Here is a 25,821-nt window from a genome sequence, read left to right as displayed (position 1 = left end):
GCCGCGGTCTCCGCCCCCCCGGGGCGCTCGGGCCCCGCCACTTCCGCGCGCGGCCGCCCCAGCCTCCGCCCCGGCCCCGCCGCCCCGGCCCCGCCGCCCCGGCCCCGCCGCCCCGGCCCCGCCGCCCCGGCCCCGCCGGCTGCAGGGAGGTGGCCGCCGGGCTCCGCAGGGCTCCGCCGGGCTCCGCGGGCCGCTCCCCGGGGGCGCGCGCGCGGGCCGTGACCTTGGGAGGGCCCACCCTCCGCCTCCCGCTCCGCCCCTCTCCCGCCTCCTGCTGAGGCCTCTGACATTTCTGTTAACCTTTCCCGCGGCCCGAGATAAGGTTACAGCGCGGGGTGCAGTCGCCTCAACCCGGAAAGGTTAGACGGCCTGTGCCTCGCCCAGAACCCCTGCATCCCGCGCGCTGCCTGCTGTGCTGGTCCGGGGCTGGCGCTTCCCGCGGGCAGGGAGCCCGGGAAGGTGGGGCCGGGGTGGCGGGAGCGCGCCCAGCCGGCTGACCAGGAGGTTGCGAAGTCCCGCTCCCCACACCCAGCTTGGGGTTGGGACGGTTTGCCAGCCCTTGCACGGCCTGGTTTGCTGGGGCGCAGGCATTTGACAAGGCCGCTGTTTGCACGGCGGTGCTTCTAGATCTGTTCCCTCGAGGACTTGGAACTGAATTTTCATTACAACAGAAACGGCGCGGGACGCCTGGGGGGCTTAGCGGTTGAGCGTCTGCCTTTGACTCCGGGCGTGATCCTGGGGTCCAGGGTCACATCCAGCTCCCCATGGGGAGCCTGCTTCTCCCTCTGTCTGTGTCTCTGCCTCTCTCTCTCTCTCTCTCTCTGTGTCACTCATAAATAAATAAATAAAATCTTAAAAAAGAGAAAAAAAACTGCATACCCAAGGGCACTCTTACGCAAGCCGTCGTGGCTGCCCAGGAAGTTAATGCAACACCTTGGCCCCTCCCCTCATCATCTACCCCCCTCCCCCCAGCTAAGGACCATTAACTGACTTTATGGGCCGGCCGGTTCACTTGGTTAGGTGAAACTCTGAAATACATTTTTAAGTAAACCTGAGGTATGAGGAGGTCAATTTATAAAACAGATAAATTGGGGCTGATTATTCATTCGCTTTTATAAAACCTTTTCTAGCAAGTTTTTCTTTCTGTATTTAAAATATTTGACTTATACCCAACTCTTCTGGAACTCATAACCTTTCATATTATATTTATTCATTTTTAAGAAAGATTTTATTTATTCATGAGAAACATACAGAGAGAGGCAGAGACATAGGCAGAGGGAGAAGCAGGCTCCCCATGGGGAGCTGGATGTGGGACTTGGTCCCAGGACCCCCTGATCACAACCTGAGCCAAAGGCAGATGCTCAACCACTGAGCCGCCCAGATGCCCCTTTTTATTCATTTTAGTAGTACTTTAACATGTAAGTGTCATTTTACCAAGCACTATGAAAAGCACTTAACGTGCAGTATCTCATTTATGCTGCAGCCCTAAGAGGTTGATGCTATTATGGGCATCTTCAAGTTGCCAGTGAGAAAACTGAAGCCCAGGCTGGTTAAAGAGAAACTGCAGTGACAGTATCCAGAATGCTAATATAGACCTGCCAGTCCCACCTTCTGGGAATAAATATCTTGAGTCTATAAAGATCTATTTTCCCGTAGTCTGTAAAATCTAAAATGGGCCGAACCTACTGTGCCTCCCTGGGTCAGACATTTATAAGCATCAAGGAAAGAAGGTCCTCTGGATAGAATATGCTCCTGAGTTTTTTCAGACAACCACAAATTCCCATGAAAGAAGAGCAAACAATAGCTGTATACCAGTAGATACCTTCAATTCCTTATCACCTGTGTTGAATATAGATTTCATTCATTCATTCATTCATTCATTCAACAAAGATTGAACCTAGAGATTCAGAGATTCAAAGATTGCAGAGAAATGTGTGGAGTAAAGGGACAATGCAGACACAAGACTCATCTTTAAGAAAAAAAAAAAAGACTCATCTTTAAGGACCTTGCTTACAGCATGGTGGGAATTTTAGGGCTCCAAATGGAAAGCTGTGCATTTGGGAGTAATGGGGAGTAGAAAGAAAAAAATTAGGCTAAGACTAAAAAAATATGTTCTTAAAACCTCATCCCCTTTTAGCTACTGCCTTACTGCTTTTCCCCTTTTGGCCAGTTGCTACCACTGATATTTCACTCATTCACTTACCACCTCACTGCAGTCTGGCTTCGGCTTCCTCCACTATTCCACTTAATTGTTCTTGCCAAGGTTACTAGTGACTTTCTGGTTGCTAAACCCATTGAATACCTTTTTAGGCCTTATTTGGCCTTTTGTTGCTTTTGGCACTACTGAATTTTTGCATTTTTTAAAGTCCTCCTTCCCTTGCTTTGATCACTCTCCTGATTCTACTCACTTTTTGAGAGTCCCTTCATGGACTGCTCGCCCTGGGCACATTCTAGCTGTTCCCTAGATTTCTGTCTTCAGCTTTCTGCTCTCTGGTTTTGTTCCCACCGTCTCTGTCTCTCCTCACCAGGGATGCTACTCCTCTCTTCTGGAATGATCCAATTCAGATAGCATCTTCAGAAAACTTTCTCCCAAAACCTCTCTCTGACACTTTCATTCCCCTTTGAAGTACTCTTTTCTCATAGATACCTCTAGAATAGTTTAATCAAATTCTAGTGAAATTATCTTTACGTGTGACACTGTCCCCTAGAGAGTAAACTTCTTTAAGACAGAATCTGGTTTATCTATATTCGTAGTACCTAGCTAGGATGGTGTGGCTTTCAGTGAGTCCTTGTTTAATTGCCCTGAATTGTGAAGGATGTGGAATACACATTAAGTTAAGCAAATTCCAACACTTAAAGCCAAACATCCTTACTTGGTATCAGATGTTTGTGCCATGTACTGGGGATACAAAATATTCTTGCCCTCAGCAAAAGCAGTGTAGAAGGGGAGGTAGACAAGAATAAACATAGAGCACAGTTGTTAGGTGTTACTGTGGAGGTGTGTGCCAGGCACTGAAGGGGGGAAGAGTATGGAGGGCTGTACAGGTGTATCCAGCTTTTTGAAAGTATATGTTACTCCATTTTTATGAAAGACCTACACTAAGTACCTGTTTTTGCAAACAGCAAACCCAAAGAAATCTGAAAATGACTTGTGCTCTTATGAAAAAAGGCGAAAAGCGAAAGTAGAAGTCAATTTGGTGTACAGGGAGCTGTTGGAGAAGCAGCAAGGACCCACCCCCCAGTAGGAAGAGTGGCCCACCAATCACCTTTCCAGAACTACATTTGGCATCTTTAGGGCTTTGAACTGTGCTTCTGTGTGCTTCTGTGCTTTATCTTGACTTATTCTGTGCATCCAATAGCAAGATGTTTCCTAAGGTATCAGAAAACCCAAAAAGGTTTATTTTGGGGGTCTGAGAACACAAAAAGGGGTAGCTGAGTTGAGACTTAATGTATGAGTTGGAATTCCTAAGGTGGGTTTGTCGAGAATAAGAATTCTAGGCAGGAAAAAAGAAAAATATAGGAGTTGGAGGATCCCTGGGTGGCTCAGCGGTTTAGTGCCGCCTTCAGTCCAGGGCGTGATCCTGGAGACCCGGGATCGAGTCCCATGTCGGGCTCCCTGCATGGAGCCTACTTCTCCCTCTGCCTGTGTCTCTGCATCTCTCTCTCTCTCTCTCTCTCTCTCTCTCTCATGAGTAAATAAAATCTTTTTTTTAAAAAAAAAGGAGTTGGAGACTGTTGGGCAGGTTAGTTGACTTCTGATCCTTTTTCCCTCTTGTCTGTAAAGGTTAGAAATGATGAGACATACCCTGACAGTTTTTGTGAGAATTAAATGACATGTTTAAAAAGTACCTGCAGTCTCTTCTCACCTGGAAGCTGACTGGATGACACTTGTGGGGAAACCTCATGACCTGGGGCAGGACTTTGTGTTTTCAGTGTTCTGCCCGTATGGGGAGACTACGCATTAATCAGGCCCATCCTGATTCAAATATTAATACTTCTTCTCTGCCCTACATAGATTATAATCATTGTCCCCCACTTTCATCTACCCGTCATGGCCCCAACCAATATAGAGGGATTCCATATTACTCGGAAGCCAATTGGGTTCAAGTGCCAAAAACCTAGTTCAGATTAGCGCAGTGAGAGAGGAATTTATGGGTCTGTGTGACTGAGAAGTCTAACCAATACCAGTGCAGACAACTTAGTTCAAACCATTCCTGGTGTCTAAAAGTTGCTCTTGGGCCCAGTGATCTACAAATGACCGGTATTAGGAATTGGGAAGAGTTTGAACTCACAAGTAAATGAATGTTTGGATATTTTGAAGGAGCTTATCATTATCTTCAGGAAAATAAAATAAATGCCTTCATGGGAATTTTTTATTTAAAATAAAGAAAATATAGAGGATTTCAAAGGAAATTAAAAATTATGTTGGGGGATCCCTGGGTGGCGCAGCGGTTTAGCGCCTGCCTTTGGCCCAGGGCACGATCCTGGTAGGCCCGGGATCGAATCCCACGTCGGGCTCCCGGTGCATGGAGCCTGCTTCTCCCTCTGCCTATGTCTCCGCCTCGCTCTCTGTCTCTCTCTGTGACTATCATAAAAAAAAAAAAAAAAATTATGTTGGAAATAAAATTATCAAAATATTAATAATTTGTGATACAGCAAGATATATATGCTTCTTTATTGACACATTAACAAAATTTAGTGGAAGGTCTAATACTATCTTATTTTAGAGTAGTGATAAATGTGATATTTTGATATACCTGCAATCTTTTTTAAAAGGATTTTATTTATTTATTTGAGAGAGGGTGGGGAGGGGGAGAGAGAAAGAAAGAGAGAAGAGAGCAGAGCACTAGCATGAGTGGGGGGTGGGGCAGAGGGAGAGGAAGAAGCAGACTCCCCGCTGAGCAGGGAGTCCCACTCAGGGCTTGATCCCAAGACCCTGGAGTCATCACCTGAGCTGAACCAATCGAGCCACATAGGTGCCCCAGTATGTCTGCAATCTTAATATTTTGAGAATATTGTACTATGAAATAGCTGTGATTTTTATAAAAGATTTATTTATTTACTTTAGAAACAGAGCATGAGCAGGGGAGTGGGGACAGAGGGAGAGAGAAAATCTCAAGCCGACTCCCTGCTGAGCCTGACATGGGACTCAGTCCCATGACCCTGAGATCATGACCTGAGCCAAAATCAAGAGTTAGATGCTTAACAGACTGAGCCACCCAAGGTGCCCCTGAAAATATCTGTGATTTTTATTGATGATAAAGTCCCAGGTGGACTGAGTAAAGGTAATAATAATTCTGTGGTTTATTGCCTAGATTCATAATTCAAGGAAATGCTAAATTTCATTTAGAGGTTAAAGATTTTGTTTTGCCATTCAGATTCACTCCATTGAATTCTACCCAGGGATCTCTTGGGGGGGTGGTCCAAAGGATTCTGAGTTAAGACCCCCTGCATTAAACAAATGATCCTCTTTTAGTGTCAAGTACTGGTTGCACCAGAATGGGCATCAAATACATGACACAGAGATTAAGGGTCTAGGTTCTCAGACCAAACCAGTGGGGCTTTGAGAACTTAGCCTTAAGTAGAGGAACTCCACTGTCTCCCACTTGGGATGGACCACACTTTCCTGAACTTTCATGAAGCCAGTTGCAAACACAGGTGAAGGGACATGTTTCTAAATATAGTTCTGAGAAGGGAATGAAAGAATACTGGGCAGGAAGGGGAATGTTTTGGGACTCTGAGGTAATTGGTGTTAGGTAGAGGCACCTTGCTACCTTACTTAAAACCTGATATCCTTAGGGCAAGGATGATTTGACAGAGAACCATTTTTGGACCACTTTTTAATATGCTATAATTCCCATTATAAAAAAAATGTTCTTTTGGGGACACATGGTGGCTCAGTGGCTGAACATCTGCCTTCGCCTCCCATTGTAATCCTGGGGTCCTGGGATCGAGTCCTGCATTGAGCTCCCCGGAGGGAGCCTGTTTCTCCCTCTGCCTATGTCTCTGCCTCTCTCTGTGTCTCTCATGAATAAATAGATATATATTTTCTTAAACTCCTTTTAATCAAGATGGGTTTATGAATGATCGTTCTCCCCCTATTTACGCTTTCTGAGTTTGAATTGGCATTAAATATCAGGATAAAGAAGATACTTTTCTATCCTGGAGTGTGCAATCTTTGGGGAAGATAAGACACAAGAAATACATACACGTGCAAAGAACAGAATTAAAGAAAGTGACAGGCAACCCGGGTGGCTCAGCGGTTTAGCGCCGCCTTCAGTCCAGGGTGTGATCCTGGAGACCCAGGACCGAGTCCCATGTGGGGCTCCCTGCATGGAGCCTGCTTCTCCCTCTGCCTGTGTCTCTGCCTCTCTCTCTCTCTCTCTCTCTCTCTCTCTCTCTCTCTGTGTGTGTGTCTCATGAATAAATAAATAAAATCTTAAAAAAAAAAAGCGCCAAGTGCAGATAAGCGAGAGAACATTGTGGGTTGGGGAAAGAGGTGGTGGTATTTGAGTGGATAGTGTGAATAGAGAAGAGGCTGCTTGACTGGAGGGGGTACATAGCAGAAAGACGTAAGATGGAGGAATGGACAGGACTGATTTTTTCCATCCAGGCCGCACTTACCTGCAAGAAGTGCAAAAGAAATGTAGACTTTATACTGGAAGGCATGTGGGTGGCTCTGCTATCTTAAGAAAGGAAGTTGCAGGTAGAAATTTCTGCCATGGGCCATCTCTTTGAGCATGCAGATAACCTACTCTTCTTCCCACCTATGAAACACATCACTCTTCCCCTGAGGCAGCTTCTCAGATTCCTTCCAATAAATGTATACAGCTATATAGTTATACAAGTAGAGCAGTCACCAGCCATAGTGTTCACACTCTACTGCTGGTGGGGAGTGCAGACTCTAGGCCATGACAATGGAGTAGGTCCACAGGGAGCCCTGATTCTGCCTTCTGGGACAAAGTCTCTTACTCTCTGTCTTCTGTGCTCACTTAGTCCTGGACACTAGGGAGTAGGTTCTGAGACTTTTTGGATCTGCACAGCTTTTGCATCCTGCGCTCTGCTGATGAAAGTTGGGGGATGTAGGAAGGCAGGAGAGGGGCAGGGGTTGCTTTTGCAGACCTAGTTTTTGGTTTGTTTCACTATATAATTACTTTGAAACCTTATTAGGCTTTTTCTAGTTTATTCTGATCAGTTCCATATACTGATAACCACAATGAAAATTCTCACATAGATAGGGTTTTAAGGCTGAAAACTTTATTAATTTTTAAATATTTTATTTATTTATTTTGAGAGCACAAGAGTGAGCAGCGGGAGGGGTAGAGGCTAAGGGAGAGAAAGAATCCCAAATAGACTCCACGTTGAGCATGGAGCCTAATGCAGGGCTCCATCTCATGACCCTGAAATCATGACCTGAGCTGAAATCAAGAATTAGACACTTAACTGAGTCAGACACTTAACAGACTAAACCACCCAGGTGCCCCAACCCTGAAAACTTTAACTTTTATTTTTGGCCTCTATGTTCTTACTCTGTCCCTCCTCTGATGTCTCTATCACTGATGGCTGCCTTGAGACAGGAAAAGCTAGGCTGAGTGAGAAGGCAGTAATCCTTACTCAGATCTTTGCTGGTGGGTCAGTTTTCATTGTCTAGCAAAGAGTCCTGGGAAAGAGTTGAGGCAAGAGCCCTTTCTTATATACCTGCTGCTTCATGGAGAGCTGCCTTAGCTTGGGTAAATAAAGAGCAGTCATCTCAACTCGACAAGGCCACAAATTACTGGATTTGGGCAACACAGTTTGCAGGCCACAAAGAAAATTTCCTTAGCAGAGCTTTAACCTTTATTTTTGCCTATGGACTGGCAAGCCCTTGCCTGAACTCCTCTCCATTGTAGCAAGAAACATCCAACAACCGCTCCTATTCTGAATTCTCCCAACCATTTGCTTAACTTTGGTTGGCCAGTGGTCTGCCTTCCAAGGTAGCAGTGGTAATAATTTTGTCATGGCATAAAAGGTATGCTGATGCTGCATATTTTAGATCCTGTTTTGGTACAGAAGATAAGATTTTTATCATTAGTTAACATGTAGGTTTGGCTGTGAAAACAAAGTCTCAAGTTACTTGAACAAAATAAAATTTTATAGTAATAGAACCCTTTCTGTGATAGCAGTCCTGAGCTAATCTGGTGGGTCTGTAGAATAAGGGGCTCTATATTTATATTTCTTTTCTTTTTTAAGATTTTATTTATTTACTCATGAGACACAGAGAGAAGCAGAGACACAGGCAGAGGAAGAAGCAGGCTCCCTGAAAGTAGCCCGATCCAGGACTCGATCCCAGGACCCCGGGATCACGACCTGAGCCAAAGGCAGATGCTCAACCACTGAGCCCCTCAGGTGCCCTTCTTTTCTCCTGTTGCTCAGCCTTCCCTAGTGAGTTGCCCTTATCCACATGCTCCAAGATGGCTGCGTATACCACATGGTCATTCCAGGCAATAGGAAGGGGAGAGGGTGGAACAAAAACACACCTTTCTCAGAAACCACACATTATTTTTTTTTAAGATTTTATTTATTCATTCATGAGAGACATACACACAGAGAGAGAGAGAGAGAGAGAGAGAGGCAGAGGGAGAAGCAGGCTCCATGCAGGAGCCCAACGTGGGACTTGATCCCGCATCCCCAGGATCACAACCTGGACTGAAGGCGGCACTAAACTGCTGAGCCACCTGGGCTGCCCAGAAACCACGTATTATTAATTTTACTCACGCCTTCTGCACCAAGATGTAGTCTAAGGCCTCCTCTCACAGCAAGGGCGGCTGGGAAATATCCATGTTATTCTGGGTGCAGTGTGTCAGGCTAAACATTAGGGTGTCAAGGTAAAGGAAAATAATTGCTATTGGGGGACATTCAGCAGTCCTTACTACCCTAAACATGCTTTCCAAATCTGGTGAAAACCACGAAGTCATTTTCAAGAGATAGAATTACAGAAGACAGAAACTTAATTTTCTATAGGGAACTAGATTTTTGGAAGAGAACCTGACTATCATTTATTCCAACCACCATCTTAGAGAAAGGAACCAAGGTACAAACATTCCTGTTGTGGAGGGCTTTTTAAATAAACTACTTTACTGAGGTATGATTCACATGTCACACAATTCACCCATTTCAAGTATACAGTTCAGTATCTTCTAATGTGTTTACAGAGTTGTGCAACCATCACCACAATCTAATTTTAGAATATTTCCACAACCTAAAATGAAGCCTTATGTATTAGCAGTCAATCCCTCATGTTTCCTTAAGCTTTTGGCCGTAAGCAAACACCTTAAAAACCTTAAGTCTCTATAAATTTGTGTGGGTGGATTTTGCATGGTCCAGTTTCGATTTCGAGGCAGAAGAAGTTACCTTTAGCAAGGGAAGCCCCAGGTGTGCGAGAAGCAAAGTCAAAGGGTTTATGTCAAGAGCAGTGGAATTAGCATCCCATACTTCTGTGTTGTGCTGTCCTGAGTACCAGAGATACGGAGTTGAAGATGTCCCCTTTCTCAAGGAGTCTTTAGTTAAATGGGGGAGGACCGACACACAAAAAAGAAAATCACCACTAGGTTTTTCTCAGCAGACTCCCTGTCCAAAGCAGATCAGCTGTCAAAAAAAAAAAAAAAAGGAGGAGAAATTTCGCCAGAAGAGCTTCTTCATTTTCATGAGTGTAAGCAATCAGATTTCTTTTTTTACAAACATATTTGAACTTATATATCCAAATTAGTATTGTACCCTGCCAAATCACCACTATGGGAACTGTACACTTACTCCAGTGATGCGTCTAGTGCTCAAAGCATTTTGAAATTCCTCTATGGGAATTATTTTTCAGCCAGTCGGTTTATGGGTCACCTAGGAAAACCAGTCACATTATTTTATAGTCATGCCTCATTTTTCACCTAAAACGATGTAACAAGATTTGATCACCCACTTTATTCATTAGACATGGCTCCAACCAATTTTTGTCTCTTTCCAAAGTTCAAATCTACTCTCAGAGGATGAAATTTGTTATGACTGAAGATTTTCAAAGGAAGTGCCCACAGACTGTTAAGAGAGTTGCTGAGAAAGAGTTCCAGAAATGTTAGTACAAATGTGAGCATTGTTTGAATAAATATGTTGCTTCCCAAGATGATTGTTTTGAAGAAGATAGCATTAATTTAAATGAAAATACTCTAGCATAACTGTTTAAAATGAATTACCATATTTAAGTTTAAGCACACTGCGCCGTCAAGAGGGTCTTAGAGGGCAGTTCCTGCTGAGGGAGATTCTAGCATTCTGCTTTCCTTCTGCAGATGCCCACAGTGGCCTGGGGGTATCGTTCTCTTCCGTTCTTGTATATATTTAAACATGCTTTGGTTAGGCATTTATAAATTGTGCACTATGAGAAGGATTGTTAAAACACGAGTAGACAAAATGGCCCTGAGCTAGGATGAGAGTCCTGCCCGCTCTAAGCCACAGAAGCCAGAAACCTAGATGTTAAAGTTGTGCCCACCTGACTCCAAGAGATCATCCATGATGACAAAGAGGCCAGAAAATGGAGCTGCGATGGCATAACTGGGTGGGGCTGGGGAAAGATCTTTTGCTTTAGTGATAAAACTATTATGTTACACTGTCTCAAGTGAAATGCATTCTGTGGAGCAGAATGAAGCAAAGTATGTTTAAAAATGAAGCAAAAGGGAAATAAGTATAGGAAATTCAAATGGAATTGAGAGTAAGGTTGGCACCTGTTACAAAAGCCATACTGCCTCTCTGAGCTGGGCCCCCAGTCAGCACCAAGTCCTAGGTTGTCAAACCCACGAGAAAAACATGATCATACAGTTCGCCATAGCTATTTGCCCTGTGTGTAGGTTTGGTATAAAAAAAGGACTAATAATATCTGCCTTGAAACATTCATGTGATGATGAAGCAAAATTTGTGAGGCACTTACATACATAGTCTTTAGTAAACAGAAGATTTGGGTGATTCTAATGATTATTATGGTTTCTCCAAATGCCGAGGCCATTGAAGGGCCAAGGGGAGGTCTTCTGTGTCTGCTACCATATCTACCACATAGATGTCTTATTCTGTCTCTATTTATGCATTATCCCTTGAATTCCATCTGTGAGGCAGAGGTTTATGGTTGCTGAGACTCTCTGTCACAGGCTCATTGATTTGAGGCCTTTACCCTGTTGGAGTTCTCAGGCAGCAGTGGGTAGTTGAAGATGGATATTTTAGGCGAATCTGTGACTGATTCCGTGGCCCAGGCTAATGTTTGCTGCTGATGGGAAGCTGCAAGAAATACATGCCAGCATTGCTGAAAACCTCCTGGACTAGATGGATTTATTCATTCACCAAGCATTGCTGAGCACTCTCTGTATGTACAGGCACTGTGTGAGACGGCTAGGGGTGCAGAGGTGAGTAAGACAAAGTCTTTGTTCTCAGAATGCTCATGCTGGTAGAGGAGCATCCACAGGCAGTTAACAAAAATATGGTGCAAATGCTAGTGTGTTCATTTCCTCTGGCTGCTGACACATGACTGTAAACCAGGTGGCTTAAAACAACAGAAATTTCTTTTTTCACAACTCTGGAGGCCAGAAATGTGAAGTCAAGGTGTTGGCTGGTCTACGCTTCCTCTGAAGGTTCCAGGGGAGAATCCTTCCTTCCATCTTTCAGCTTTTTGTGGCGCTAAGTATTCCACATGTGTGGCTATAACACTCCAGTCTCTGCCTCTGCCTTCATATGTATCTGTCTTCTCTTCTCTCTATTTTAAGGATACTTGTTATTGGATCGAGGGCCCATCCAGATAATCCGTGATGGTTTCAGCTCAAGATCCTTAATCTTCGAAGACCCTTTTATGAAACAAGATCACATTCGTGGGTTCTGGGTGGACATATCTTTGCAGGGAGTAGGTGGCAGTGGCTACACTTCAACCCGCTTCATCTGAGAGAAGTCCAAAGAATCCTGGAACATAGAGGAGAGCAACCAGCCCTACCTTGAGTGGGGAGGGAAGAACAGGATGCCTTCTCTGATGAGATGATTTTGGGGGCAAGTACAAATCAATGAGAGAGACCTTGGCTGAGAGTGAAGTAAAGGTGGAGGCAGGAAGTAGTCACTGATTTAATGCATATGGTTTCAATGCATAATACCTTTGTTCTTCTATTTAAAAGTATACTGCTGGGAATAATTGTTGGGAAGATTCCAGAACTCCATAATCCAAGGTGCTTCTGTAGACTACTGACTTAATGCTAGATGGAAGGCAGGCCACATGGTAGCTACCCAAATCTTACCAAACAACTTAAGTGCATAGTGATGGGCTGGAATTGAAGATTTTGGTGCAAATCTCGGTTGTACAATTTACTGTACAATTATCATGGAGCCTGCTTAACTGATGTAAAGCTGAGTTTTCTCACTTGTAAAAAGGGATTAATTCTAATATCTGTCTTAATCAGAGGGTTTTATGAGAAATAACAGGCACACAAAGGTTTTGGGAACTCTAAGATGCAACCCAAATGTGCATTATTATGGTTGTTTTGAAATTCCACTGTTGCTTCAGGAAAGTCACCCCACCGAGCTGATGTATACCTCCTGCCAAAACAAATCTCCACATGTGATTTGATCTAGCATCTCTCAAAGTCCAAATCCCAGATGTGCTAAACAATAACCAGAGAGTAAAGATATCACACCATTTTGAGGATCTTAGTGGGATATCAAAATGACCTCTTTTAAATTAGAAATTTGTGACAGTAAAGTTTTGATATCAACTGACTTGAATTTGATTCTTGGATATGCCAGTTTATTAGCAGTTTAATCTTGGGCAAACCTGCTTGAACTTTTTTTTTTTTTATTCCACTTAAAAAATAAAATAATTTGTCATAGAGGTGTGTTTAGGAAATATGATACACATTGGAAGTTACCTAGCATAAATCCTCACACATAGTTGTGATAAGCACGTTGCTAGTGGGGATTTTGATGGGAAATATACACTTTATTTTTTAAAATTTTTTATTTAAATTCAATTTGCCAATATGTAACACCCAGTGCTCATCCCATCAAGTGCCCTCCTTAATGCCTGTCATCCAGTCACCATATCCCCCCACCCCTTCCATAACCCTTTGTTTCCCAGAGTTAGGAGTCTCTCATGGTTTCTCTTCTTCTCTAATTTTTCCCCACTCAGTTTCCCTCTTTTCCCTCATAATCCCTTTCACTATTTCTTATATTCCACATATGAATATAGATACTTTAAACTTCTCTTTGCTGAGGGGTCCCCCAGTCAGCTCCCCCCTTCTCATTTTTCTTCTCAGCTTTGTCAGTGACCTATCAAGAATGTCCCCACCCCTTGGCCTAGAAATTTCAGAACAAATAGGTCTTTTTTACAGGGAGGAAGTATTTCATGCCCAGGGCCTGGGAGATGGAGGGGGATGGGTGACCTGTTCTGTATAACTTTAGGTTTTCAGTGATATACCATCCTGATACTTAGTTATCTCATCTCAAAAGAACACAGCAACTGGCCCAAATAACCCCAAATAAGCAAAACCGTCCCAGAGTAGCTTAAGCGCTAGTCACGATGTTTGGTGTTTGCACCCGGGTCTACCCATCAGTGTAGTGGTTCCACTAAATGGTTGGATCTGCTGAATCATATTTGAGGGGTTGCTATCTGTCCCTCAGATATTTGCCAAGCATTCTGTCATTGCTCAGTATTGTGCAGTGCATTTGGGGTCACACACAAGCGCAGTGAGACAGTCTCAGCACCCTGCAGAGCTCATTGTCCAGTGGGCATTATGACAGGGTGTGCCAAGTGCCTCCTGGAGGGTGCCATTGGGAGCCCTAGAGAAGGGTGCTTGGAGGGGCAGTCAGGGGAAGCTTCCAAGGGAGACGTATTCAAGCCAGGTCTTAAAGGATGATGAAAAGGAAGCCGGGAAAAAGTGGAGACATTCTACATGGAGGGAGTATGGGTGAAACAAGGAGGCCATTGTGGAAAGTAAGCCCACAGGTTTAGACCTTTAAAATAGAAGTCTTCATAATTCCTGTATTATAGGAAGGGAGGAGGACGGCAAGGTAGCCGGTGGTGAGTTATCACCACACAAGTCCTTAACCCCCATTGCTTTCTTTTACATACAGGCCAGCCTAAGATGCAATCTAAGAATTGTCTTATGACTCTGGTAGGAAGGGAGAATCATGGAGACTTAGGCTAGCAAACCTAAAAAGCTATTTATAAGGAGGACTGGGCCACAGTATTTGTCCAGTAATGCATCAAAGCTCTGTTTGCTGCCTGTCTTTGACGAGCAGAATATATGACCTATGATAGTCTGTATGCGACCCGATGTTTTCATCAGGGCAAGTCTTGTACCGTGGGTGGGTTGATCTAAATCCATATTGTAGAATGTATGATGATGCACAGTCCACTCAGTTAAATCACAAAAATTTACAGGCACAAAAATTTACCAAAAAAGAACAAATTAGACATGCATTGTAGCTATGCTGTTTCCTCTAGATCTCACCCTGATATTAGTGAAGGGTGCTGGGTGGGCCATGACCCTTTTTTTTTCTCTTGTTAGCTTTAAGTCTCTGTCTTCCCCCAACTGTTTCTCATCACTTTCCTGCCTCACACTGAAGTTTGCTTCTGGGAATGAGTGTCTGTCTGTCTGCTGCCTGTCTGCTCCTCTTGGAAGCAGCCTAGGTGTTGGGCCTCAACCATATGGACTAGACCAGCTCTACTCCCTTCACTATTGCAGTTTCTAGCTCTGTTCCTAATTGTTATTGCACAAGTTTGTGTGCTCTAGAAATTAAATGCCAGTACTCAGGCAGAGTGTGCTCTGTTTTGGATGTCTTGTGGTTTGGGAATCGTCTAATGTTGATAGTAAGTTTATAGTTGAGGTTGGTCTCAGGGCAGGAGACCATGTACTGGGCCACTGCCTGGAAAAGCTCATCTCTGCCCTCAGAAACTCCAGTCACAGGGCTCATAGAATGCTCTTATTTCAGCAGTGCAGGCATCAAATATTTAGCGACTGTCCACTCTTCTAATTCCAGGTACCAAAGTTCGAAAATGTCTTTCTCCTCTTCACTGAGGCAGGGCAGAGGCGTGTTTGTATATTCCAAGCCATGGTGCATACTGCATTATTTAGTGCTAAGAACCAAACACTCTGGGGCAAAGAAAAGGGATATCTGTGGGGAGAAGTCTATGCAAGGGCCTCTTGCTCAGACCAGCCACCCTGCTGCAGAGTGATCAGCTGTCCTTGGAGCTGGGCTTGCCTTTAAAAAAATTATTTATTTTTATTAATTTTTAATACTAATTTCATAGGGCTGCTGTACCAAAATACAACAAACAGTGTGGCTTAAAACAGAAATTTACTTTCTCACAGTTCTGGGGCTTACAAGTCCAAAATCAAGGTGTCAGCAGGGCCATGCTCCCTCTGAAGGCTCCAGGGAATCCTCCCCTGCCTCTTCCAGCTCCTAGTGGTGGCCATAGTCACCAATGAGCAGAGCTCCAGTCTCTGCCTCTGGCCTCACTTGCTTTTCTTCCCTCTGCGTCTCTCCCCAAATCTCCCCTTCCTTACATTAGGTTTATGGCTTGCTCCAATCTAGTATGACCTCATTTTAATTTGATCACCTCTGCAGAGACCCTGTGAATATGACCATATTTGGTCATATTCACAGGCATCTGGGGTTAGAAATTTAACATAATTTTGTGTGTGTGTGTGTGTGTGTGTGTGTGTGTGTGTGTGTGTGGAATTTTCAACTCACAGCCTGGGCTCTATCCACCAAATGCAGGTGGGCTGTGCTGGCCACAAAGTTCATGTGCTTTGCCCTTGGGATCTGTTTTCATTTTCTAGTTCAAATATGCTTGGTCATCCAAAGGAATCAAACAGCTTAAGCATGAGCTTGGGCATTAAAACCAACGTTGAAACCTGCCTTCCCAGTGTATTACTTGCAAGATGTGGAGCAAGTCATTTCACTTCACTCAACCTCATTTCCTCTTCTGTAGAATGGGAACAGTGAGATTATCTGCATCACTAGGCTGTTATTAAGCCTATATGAGAACCTACATGTACTGCTCTGCACTGTGCTATATGTTCTCATTTAATCTTTTCAGTAACGCTGAAGACACTGATATTTAGACCCCTGTTTCACAGTTGAGGAAATAGAAGGTAAGTGATTTACCCAAGATCACTAAGATACTAAAAATTATCCAGAGTTGGGATTCAAACACAGATTTCCACTATGCTGCATTCGCCAGAAAGGCCGTACACAGCCAGACTTTTTTTTAAGATTTTATTTTTTTATTTTATAGAGAGAATGGGGGAGAAAGAGCACATATAAGCAAGTGGAGGGGCAGAGAGGCAGAGGGAGAGGAGGAGGGAGAGAATCTCAAGGAGACTCTCCTGAGCACAGAGTCAATCTCATGACCCTGAGATCATGACCTGAGCCAAAGTCAAGAATTAGATGCCTGAGCCACCCAAGTGCCCCAAGATTAGACCTTTTTTTATTTTTTTTATTTTTTTAAGATTCTATGTATTTTTTGACAGAAAGAAAGAGAACACAGGCAGGGCATAGGGCAGAGGGAGAGGGAAAAGCACACTCCCCCCTGAGCAAGGAGCCTGATGTGGGGCTTGATCCCACGGATCATGACCTGAGCTGAAGGCAGATGCTTAACCCACTGAGCTACCCAGGTGTCTGCCAAGGTAGACATTTTGTTTGTTTTTTGTTTTTTGTTTTTTTTCAAGGTAGACATTTTGAATAAAGTTATCTAGAGCTGTAATCTGATGGTTCCCAACCTTTTCATGTTGTGGTCCAACTTGTTATTTCTCTGAAGCCTTGTTTGCACTTAAGCCTTAAGGGCGGGAGAGGGTGCCTCCATGCAGCCAACTTGAACTGCTTGCTTTTCATCCCAGGAATTCCCATACATGGTTCAGAGTGGAGAAAACATGCACAGTTCTTTAGATTGCTGTTTTATTTTATTTATTTTTTTAAACTTTTTTTTTAAAGATTTTATTTATTTTTTCATGAGAGACACAGAAGAGAGAGAGGCAGAGACACAGGCAGAGGGAGAAGCAGGCTCCATGCAAGGAGCCCGACGTGGGACTCGATCCTGGGACTCCAGGATCACACCCCAGGCCGAAGGCAGGTGCTAAACCACTGAGCCACCCAGGGATCCCTAGATTGCTGTTTTAAAAGCTATTGTTGATTATTTGCTGTTCACATGGCCACATACTACAGTAAGAAGCAGCATAACATGATGGTTGTGTGTGGGCTCTGGAGCCAAATTGCCTGTGTTCAAAATCCATCTCCACAATTTCTCAGCTATTTGGCCTTGGGCAGATTATAAATGTGTATCATCTGTATCCCCAGGTGTCCTTGTCCCTAAGATGGGTCTGGGAATGATAGCATTGATCTTAAGTCTAAAGATCTAATGAGCTAATTCTTTTTTTAAATTTTTTTAAATTTATTTTTATTTTTTATTTTTTATTTATGATAGTCACACAGAGAGAGAGAGAGAGAGGCAGAGACACAGGCAGAGGGAGAAGCAGGCTCCATGCAGGGAGCCGGATGCGGGACACAATCCCGGGACTCCAGGATCGTGCCCTGGGCCAAAGGCAGGCGCCAAACCGCTGCGCCACCCAGGGATCCCTAATGAGCTAATTCTTATAAAGCTCTTGGAACACTGCCCAACACACTGACCTACTGTGGTTATTTCCTGTATACAACAACCTCTAAAGCAGGTGTCGTCATCTCTATTTTACAAATAAGAAAACTGAGGCCAGAAAGGCCGTACACAGCCAGAGGTGGTAAAGGCAGGGTTCAGACCCAGGCCTATCTGATTCCAAAGCCCTTTGGTTAGAGCAGGGCTCGTAGATTCCCTACCACACCCCTCATACCTCCCACACACTGCCCGCTGCCTTTCTCTGGCCCATTATACATGTTCACCACCCAGACCCTCCTATAGCATTAATTGATTCCTGCCTGGTCTAGCATGCTCTAGAGATCAGAGGCTGTGTTAGAAGGATGTGATCTGTCCTTTTCAACATGTCTTTCTGATTTTGGTAGTTTGGGTAATGTTTATTGAGTGCCCCTCTCTGGTTAGGCATGGTGATAAGTACTTTACATGCCTTTTCTCATATACTTTCAGATTTTTTATTTATTTTACTTTTTATTTTTAAAGATTTTATTTTTATTTATTCATGAGAGACACAGAGATAGGGGCAGAGAATAGGCAGAGGGAGAAGCAGACTCCCTGCAAGGAGCCCCATGCAGGACTTGATGCCAGGACCCTGGGATCACACCTGGAGCTGAAAGTAGACGCTCAACCACTGAGCCACCCAGGCGTCCATCCTTTCAGATTTTTTAAAGGAAGCTTTACTATCTCTATTTCACAGAAACTTAGGCTCACAAAGATTCCACAGAAAGACATCCCCTTTTTGTGGGCACCTTCATTCACTTCCTTACAGCTGGACATCCTAGTTTTTCCAGGCTGTGCAATTGAGAAAATCCTTAATAATGAGACAGAGAACCTCACCAAACCTTTCCCCTTATTAAAAGCCCAGAAATCCCACTGTGTTTTAATCATTTGATAAAGGGCCAGCCACTGGCACAAAACTAGAGGGGGCATGATTCCCATTGTATTTGAAGTGAATAGGGCCCCCTAGAGTCGTGTGATGCCACTAAGCCCAGCTAGTGTTAGTGTGCCTCCTTGTGAAGTCGTGAGAAATCTTGCATGTTTTTCCATTTTCCACCACAAGAGGGAAGCAAGCAACCACAAATGATTTGAAAATAAAGCAATTCTTTAGATCTACTTTTTAAGCTAATTAGTTAATTAATTTTTACTTTAAAAAAAAAAACTGAGGGGTTTCCATATGTAGTTTCTGGTAATATCCAGAATATAGGAAAATATTAGCACCTAATGAATATTCTTAAGGGAGTTAAATGAAAATTTTCTTGAGAATGCTCCAAAAAGGAAGTAAAAGACACATAAAAATTCTATATAAATTGCCATTTTTATAGGTCAAAATGGTTGAATATTGGCAATTTCTAATAAAACAGGAGCCCTCCTCCTAAGTGCAGTATGTAGGAGAAGGTCTCTCAAGCCTTGTGCATCTTCAAAGATTGTTTTTAGATTCAACCACATGAATTAAGAATGGCATTTGTGGAGATGGGGATTGCCTTCCTTACCTTCTCCCTCACCTCTGAGAATTCACAACTCTCTCTTGATGTTCCAGATTAGCACTTCTTACTTTTTTTTTTTTTTGTAATGATTTGTCGACTTATTGCTTTCTCTTTAGACCAAAAGTTTCTTGACAACTTGAGTCTGTCCTCTTCCCATGATGCATGGTGTTTGGTGAAATGAATGCAGCAGTTTATGTAGTAACTGCTGGGTACGTGGGTGGATAAACAGATGGACAACAGACTGACCAATGCTAAAGGATGTATCTGCTCTGATGCAACCATTTTGGCTTTAATTTCAAAATATGCTCTAGGAGTCTTTTTTTTTTTTTTTTTTTAGGATCATTTATTTATTTATTCATGAGCAACAGAGAGAGAGAGGCAGAGGGAGAAGCAGGCTCCTTGCAGGGAGCCCAACGTGGGACTCAATCCTGGGTCTCCAGGATCACACCCTGGGCTGCAGGCAGCACTAAACCCCTGCACCACCAGGGCTGCCCTGCTCCAGGAGTCTTTGAGCCTGAGATTCTGTGCAACTCTGAGCCATCCAGCCCTTGGGATTCTTCAGACTTTGTACTTTCTTTATCATTTAATGTAATTTCTCCTTTTCTTTAAAGGACATTTCCTAACTCTGTTAAAACACATATACTCATAGATAGGTATGAAACACAGCTACATCGTTTCAGATTGATTCAAGGCAGTAATAAAGGCTAACACTTACGGAGGACTCACAAGGTGCTAAAACCAGCTATCCTATTCTTTATCTTTATTAACTCATCGTGTCTTTATACAACAAACCATGCAGTATGTACTGTTTTATTTCTTTCTTTAACTCTTTAAAGGATGCATTGTTTAAATTGAAGTAGGATTGACATGTAATATATTACTTTGAGGTGTACAGCATAATGATCTGCTTATTTGTATGTATTGCAAAATGATCACAGTAAGTCTAAGTAGGTGTTATTTTCAGGTCCCATTTTAAAGATGAGAAAGTAGGAGTACCAAGAAGTTAGATATTTTGCCCAAGATGACCCAACTAGTAAATGTTACTCTGCCTTTCACCTTGCTGTTGACTGGGGTTGCTCAAAGGGAGAAAGAGGACAACTTTCCTCTCTTCCTCTTCTTGCCTGGGTGGGACAGCAGATGGCTCAGAGCTGGCAAATAGGAGCCACACACCACTGAGCTCTGCTCAATGCTGGGAAGGGCTGCAGGTGGTGGCAAGTAATAGGAAGCTGGTCAGACTATGGTGAGTTGCCAGGAGGATTGCTCTAGAAGAAGTGTCTCCCAAAAGCCGATGGTAGAGTGGAAGCAGAGCCTCCCAGGAGCCTGAGATTGGAGGAAGCTTGGCAGCCAGTCCCTGTCTACCCGCTCAGTTTATCTCAGCTTTGTTTTCCTCTCTCTCTCTGTTGACTCGGTTGTCAGTGTAAGTTGGTGGGTTTCTGTGTGTGTGTGTGTGTATGTGCATGTGATCTTAGTTATAAAGTCATTTACTCAAATTCCTATGAACATTGCACATTTATAAATCAAATAGGCTTATATACTTCTAAAATTCTTTGTCTTACAAGCAAATCTTGAAAATATTCAAGTTGTTCCCGTATAATCTAATAATGATAACAGCAGATACTTTTTTAGGGCATCTTATACCGGCTCTGGTTTTAGAACTTTCTGTGTATTACCTCATTCAACCATAGCTGCACACAGCGAGTGAGCTAGGGGGTCTGTTATTCTTCCCATTTTTACAGATGAGGCCATGGACACACAAAGAGGCTAAATGACTTTTCCGAGGTCACACAGCTAGTGACCAGCAGAGCTGGGTTTCCAGCCCTATTCCCTGCAACACTACAGCAAATTATCTGCATCTGATGATTGAAACTTCAAACTGTGGATATGGTACAAAATTTTCTTGCATGTTCCAATGTTTATAATTTTGATAAAATTCTCTTACCTCCTTAAAATTGTAAGTCAAAATAGGTTACTTAACTACACATTATAAATTGGAAATGCAAGACTAATCTGTTAGATAAACTAATACCCCAGATTCTCCTAACATATTTAAAATACCAAATATACTTAGATTTTCTCCCAAACTTACTGCAAAAATATTAATGCTACAAGTCTGATTTATTTTATTATTTGTATACTATAAGTTTGATTTATTTCATGTGCATACTTAATTCTAAATCTGTGTCTAAATATGCCCTCTTCAAGGAGCATCTGGGTGGCATATTTGGTTGAATTTCCAGCTCTTGGTTTTAGCTCAGGTCGTGATCACACGGTCATGATCTCACAGTTGTGAGCTCAAGCCCTGCATCAGCTCCACACTCCACTCAGAGCCTACCTAAGACTCTTTTTTCCCTCTCCCCGTGCCTAACCCCCCATGCATGAGCATATGTGCATGCACTTGCTCTCCCTCTCTCAAATCAATCAATCTTTAAAAAAATGCCCTCTTCAAAAACCAGTCTCTCACCCCAAATAATTAAGGGTGACCTTTCCAATTGAATTGGGGTGACATTGTCAGCTGACTGAAGTGCGTGTTGACCAGAGATAGGGATATGAAACCACCCCTGTCCAGAACACAATGCCAGTAGGGAGTCTCAAGCAGCTTTTGTTCACAGACCACATTCCCTAATTCTCATGTCTAATGAATCCACAATCCCTACCCTCTTGAGGAGATTCATCTAACCTATTTTATGCTTGATCCTATTCTAAATTGTTTTCCAATTCTTTCCGTACATTGGGTCTACAAATCTTAGAGACGTCTAGATGATTCACAGTTGCATCCTGCATGTAGCATTCAGGCATTCTTACATATTATGTGACTGTCAGTCATAATTTATGGATATTCTCATGACATGTCTGTCCCTGGCCCACAGCTCCTGAGTTTACCTATCTTCCCAGCCCAAAGACTAACTGAATCAAATCTGTATACTTTTGAGTCCTAATTCTAGATACCTGGGAGGGAAAATATGATTGATCTAGTTTTGGTCAGGCATCCACTTCTGGTGATCATGGCCTGGCATCAGGGTCCTATAGTAGAACATGGCTAGGAGTCTACTCTTGTGTGGTGGGTAAGGGATAGTTCTCAGAGAAGAGAGGGGATAAATGGAAGGAAGATACTATGTGTAGAAGGAGTCAGAGGAAAGAGGCTGTTTGGGTGGTGTCTTCATGATGGAGGGGAAAATTCCAACAGGGCTCAGAGTAGCCAAGGACTCAGAGTTGAAGTCTTGTGCAGGAAGCCGGCAGAGGAGCAGCTCTGGGCAAGACCCCATTGATCAGGATTGTCAGAGCTGCCTCAGCTGAGGAAGGAATCTGTTTTTGCATCCTTGTTAATCTTTTTCTAGTCTCTCCTTCTCAAAGCTATTTGATGTACCACTGGCAGCCAATTCGTTTTCCAAAAACATACCAGTTTAGATTCCTTTTGCTTAAAAATTTCCATAGATTCCAGTGCCTACAAAAGAAACTTTAGCGTGGTTCATGAGATTTTGTCATCTTGCCCCAACTGTTTCTCCTGTCTCACCCCATTACTGTAACCTCTCAAGAGCCATAGGTCTGTTCATGTACCTCTGGGACAGGGCCGAGGCCACCACACGAGGGTGGCTTCTCTGACATAAACTTAAGAACAAAGGTCCATGCTCTTCTTTCTCTTCTCCACCTCCTGAATATGAAAAAAAAAATTCCTAATTTTATATCATTTTCTAGTTCACAAAGGCTTTCACAGACATTTGGTGAGGTCTTCATCACAAAAATTTTGTGAGGCAGATATTATCCCATTGTAGAGATAGGGAAATTGAGGATTGGAAAGGTGAGGGGGCTAACAGTTACTGACATTCTACTAGATGCCAGATGCAGCACTAAGTGTTTTCACATATGGCACCTGATTCAATTCGTGGAACAACCTTGAGAGCTGTCCCCATCTTACAGGCTTAGTTCAGTTAAGTAACTTGCTCAAGATTAAATTTATCATGCAGTTGAAAGTCAGAGATTTGTATCTGGCTTCTAAACATGTGGTCTTTGCATTATCTTGCAATGCCTAGCCTGGGCTAACATTTACTCTATGCTTCCATACTGTTGGTGGGAGAAGTGAATGTTTCCCATCCATTGGGTCACACACCTGAACCACTCAAGCAGGCACCCATAGCTGTCACAAGGGCAGGGCTTCAGGCTGGGGGTCTGATGATCTCTGCTGCTTTTGGCACAATTAATAGCTTTCATTCTAGTGCTTACCCCAGAGACAGGGTTAGCGGTCCCTTTCCCCATGCCTAGTACTGTGGCATCAGCTAAAGAACGTAGTTAGCTACCCAGTAAGTATTTACTGATGGAAAGAAAGCCAAAATGAATAAAGGATGGGCAAGCTTGCAGTTTCCATTGTGTTCTACTAGGGAGGTATCCGCAGCTCACAACAGGAGTTGGAAGTCTTTGTGAGGCCGGGAGCAAAGGGGTTCATAACTCTGCCATTGTGAAATTGATTGTACCCAAGACCAGTATGAAAGTTCCTTGTCTGAAGGGAGTAATCCTTAAATCCCCCATATGGTTTAAATGTAATTTGTGTCATTGTGAAGGAGTACTGGCAACGCAGGTGAATTCATTAGGCCAAATTGGGTTCGCTATGCTCGACAGTAACGTTTCCGAAGATGAAGTTCAACCTTTGCTGGAGAAGCTAAAACAGATGAGTTTCTTAATCGCTGCCCTACTTAGTCTGAACACTGTAGGAAGCTTCATGTTCTTACCGCCCCTTCTTTTTTACCACACTTCACAGCTCATCTAACATTGCTGCTTCTGGTCATATTTTTATATGGGGTTGAGTTCTACAGTGTCCATAAAATGATGGCTCAAGCCCATTTTTAGAATAGAAGCTTTTCTAGGGCAAGGGTTACATCTTTTTGCTTTAGTTTTGCATAATGACAGACATGGTGCCAGACATATATAGTTTCCGGCCGCGTTACTCTCTGTTCTGGGGTACAGAATTCTTTCCTGTGGAGGCTTGGAATCACTGTGCCCTTAAATTGCTGGGTATTTACTGACATGTGCCAGAGCCATGAGAGAGGGAATCTTCCCCAGTCCATGCCTCGCTGAAGAGGCTCATGCACAGGAAGGTAAGAAGGCCCACAATCCTGCCTAGATGTTTCCTGCAAGAAGGATGCAGTGGTTCAGCCACTGGGTTCACTTAGTGATCTGATTCTACAGGGTAGACACATGATCTCTTGATGCTCAGTGACTGCTATCTGTTTCCTTCTGTGTTAAACAGTTTTTAAAATATGAAGATGATCTACACAGGAGGTATAGTTAAAAATCTTGAAATTAAGAGGCAAATAATAACCTCAAGATCGCATATCAGGTACCTAGAAGGTTCAGATTGGAAAAGCACCAGTATTACTAAATTTGCAATATTTCCTTCAAAACTACTTTGGAAAGCTGTTGTTTTTTAACTTTTAAGAATCAGAATAGTTACATTTGGAATACTTTCTGTATCAGTTTTTAGATGCATTAGAAACTGTTGCTCGGTCCAGGTTTAATTCTGGAAAAGTGCAGCTTTTTATAAACCTAGAGTGTAAAAAAATATTTTTAGAAACAAGTTATGGTTCGCACAAAAACACACTGGTAAGCAGAGGTGTTCTAGCTTGTGATGTGGCTACAGGCTTCAAGATAAAAAAGCAAGTATTTCCTATCCTTTGAAGCCAGATCTGTTGGATCTCATGCTGTGAACAAACCTACTTTTATGCTTATATATTTTTTGTACTGAACATCTATTTTGAATTTGCATGATTATACCTTGATTCTTCATAACTTCTCATTCTATGAAATTGATTTGCATTAACTATAAACAGTAAATAAAATCAATGCGCGGGCAAAAAACTAACAAAATGTTAACTCTCTTAGTTCCAGCTTCAGGAGGAGCTTCACTGAGAGAGTGGCAGACCAGCAGCAGAGAACATGCTGTAATGTGTGGGCAGAGAAGCTTCAGCTGGAGATGTTGGAGCACCCTTATGACCAACTGCCCCTCAGTCTACCCTGGGATTTCAAGAACTTGTTAAGAAAACTACCAATTATGTGGTTGGCTGCTCTGTTATTCCCAGTGAAAAGATTATTGGGTTGATACTTCATAAATCTTGATTATTAAATATGTCAAGACACATATGCTGGCCTAATTTGCAAACCTATCTAGAACCAGAGAAAACTTGGCACCAAACTTTAAAAAAAAAAAAAAGAATTAAAAAAACCGTTTATTGTAAATAGCAAAACAGTGGGTATGTAAACTACTATTAAAACAGCAAGCTTCTCTGCTTATGTCTCTGCCTTGCTCTGTGTGTCTCTCATAAATAAATGAATACAATCTTTAAAAAAATAAAACTGCAAGCTTAGTTCATAAATTAGTTTCTAAAGAATTTTATTTTTAAAAAGTAAATAAAGACCCCAAATAAATTATAAAAAGTGTCTTTTGGCCAACTGGTTTTTTCCTTAATAGATGTAGTCTTGTGAATTGTTTTAATGTTATGTCTCAGTCTTCCCTGCCCTTGGGCCAGTATCATTTGTCACTTGAAGGAGACCAGGCTTCCTTGCCAAGTGGCTGCTTTTGGCTCTTGGGCCTGTTCATTCAGCTGGTCCTGCACAGAGCAGCCCCCTAGTAAAAGAGCATTCTTGATTCAGAGAAGGTAGTCTGCTGCTCCCCATCCT

At 43.0% G+C, this 25,821-nt stretch overlaps 1 protein-coding gene and 1 long non-coding RNA gene across 2 annotated transcripts in view; both read left to right on the top strand.

Moving 5' to 3' along the window:
* PGM1 (phosphoglucomutase 1) overlaps positions 1–25,821 on the top strand; it is a 133,225-nt gene that overhangs the window by 489 nt on the left and 106,915 nt on the right. The gene's annotated exons all lie outside the window — the stretch shown is intronic.
* On the top strand, positions 205–25,497 carry LOC111095929. Its single transcript, XR_005359670.1, has 4 exons — positions 205–359; positions 9,602–9,688; positions 9,997–10,110; positions 25,027–25,497. It is a non-coding gene; the product is annotated as an uncharacterized LOC111095929 (long non-coding RNA).

Source organism: Canis lupus, chromosome 5 (genome assembly GCF_011100685.1).
Source record: "Canis lupus familiaris isolate Mischka breed German Shepherd chromosome 5, alternate assembly UU_Cfam_GSD_1.0, whole genome shotgun sequence".
Classification (NCBI taxonomy): domain Eukaryota; kingdom Metazoa; phylum Chordata; class Mammalia; order Carnivora; family Canidae; genus Canis; species Canis lupus.
Note: the sequence above shows the minus strand (reverse complement) of the source record. Positions and strands in the feature narration are given on the sequence as shown.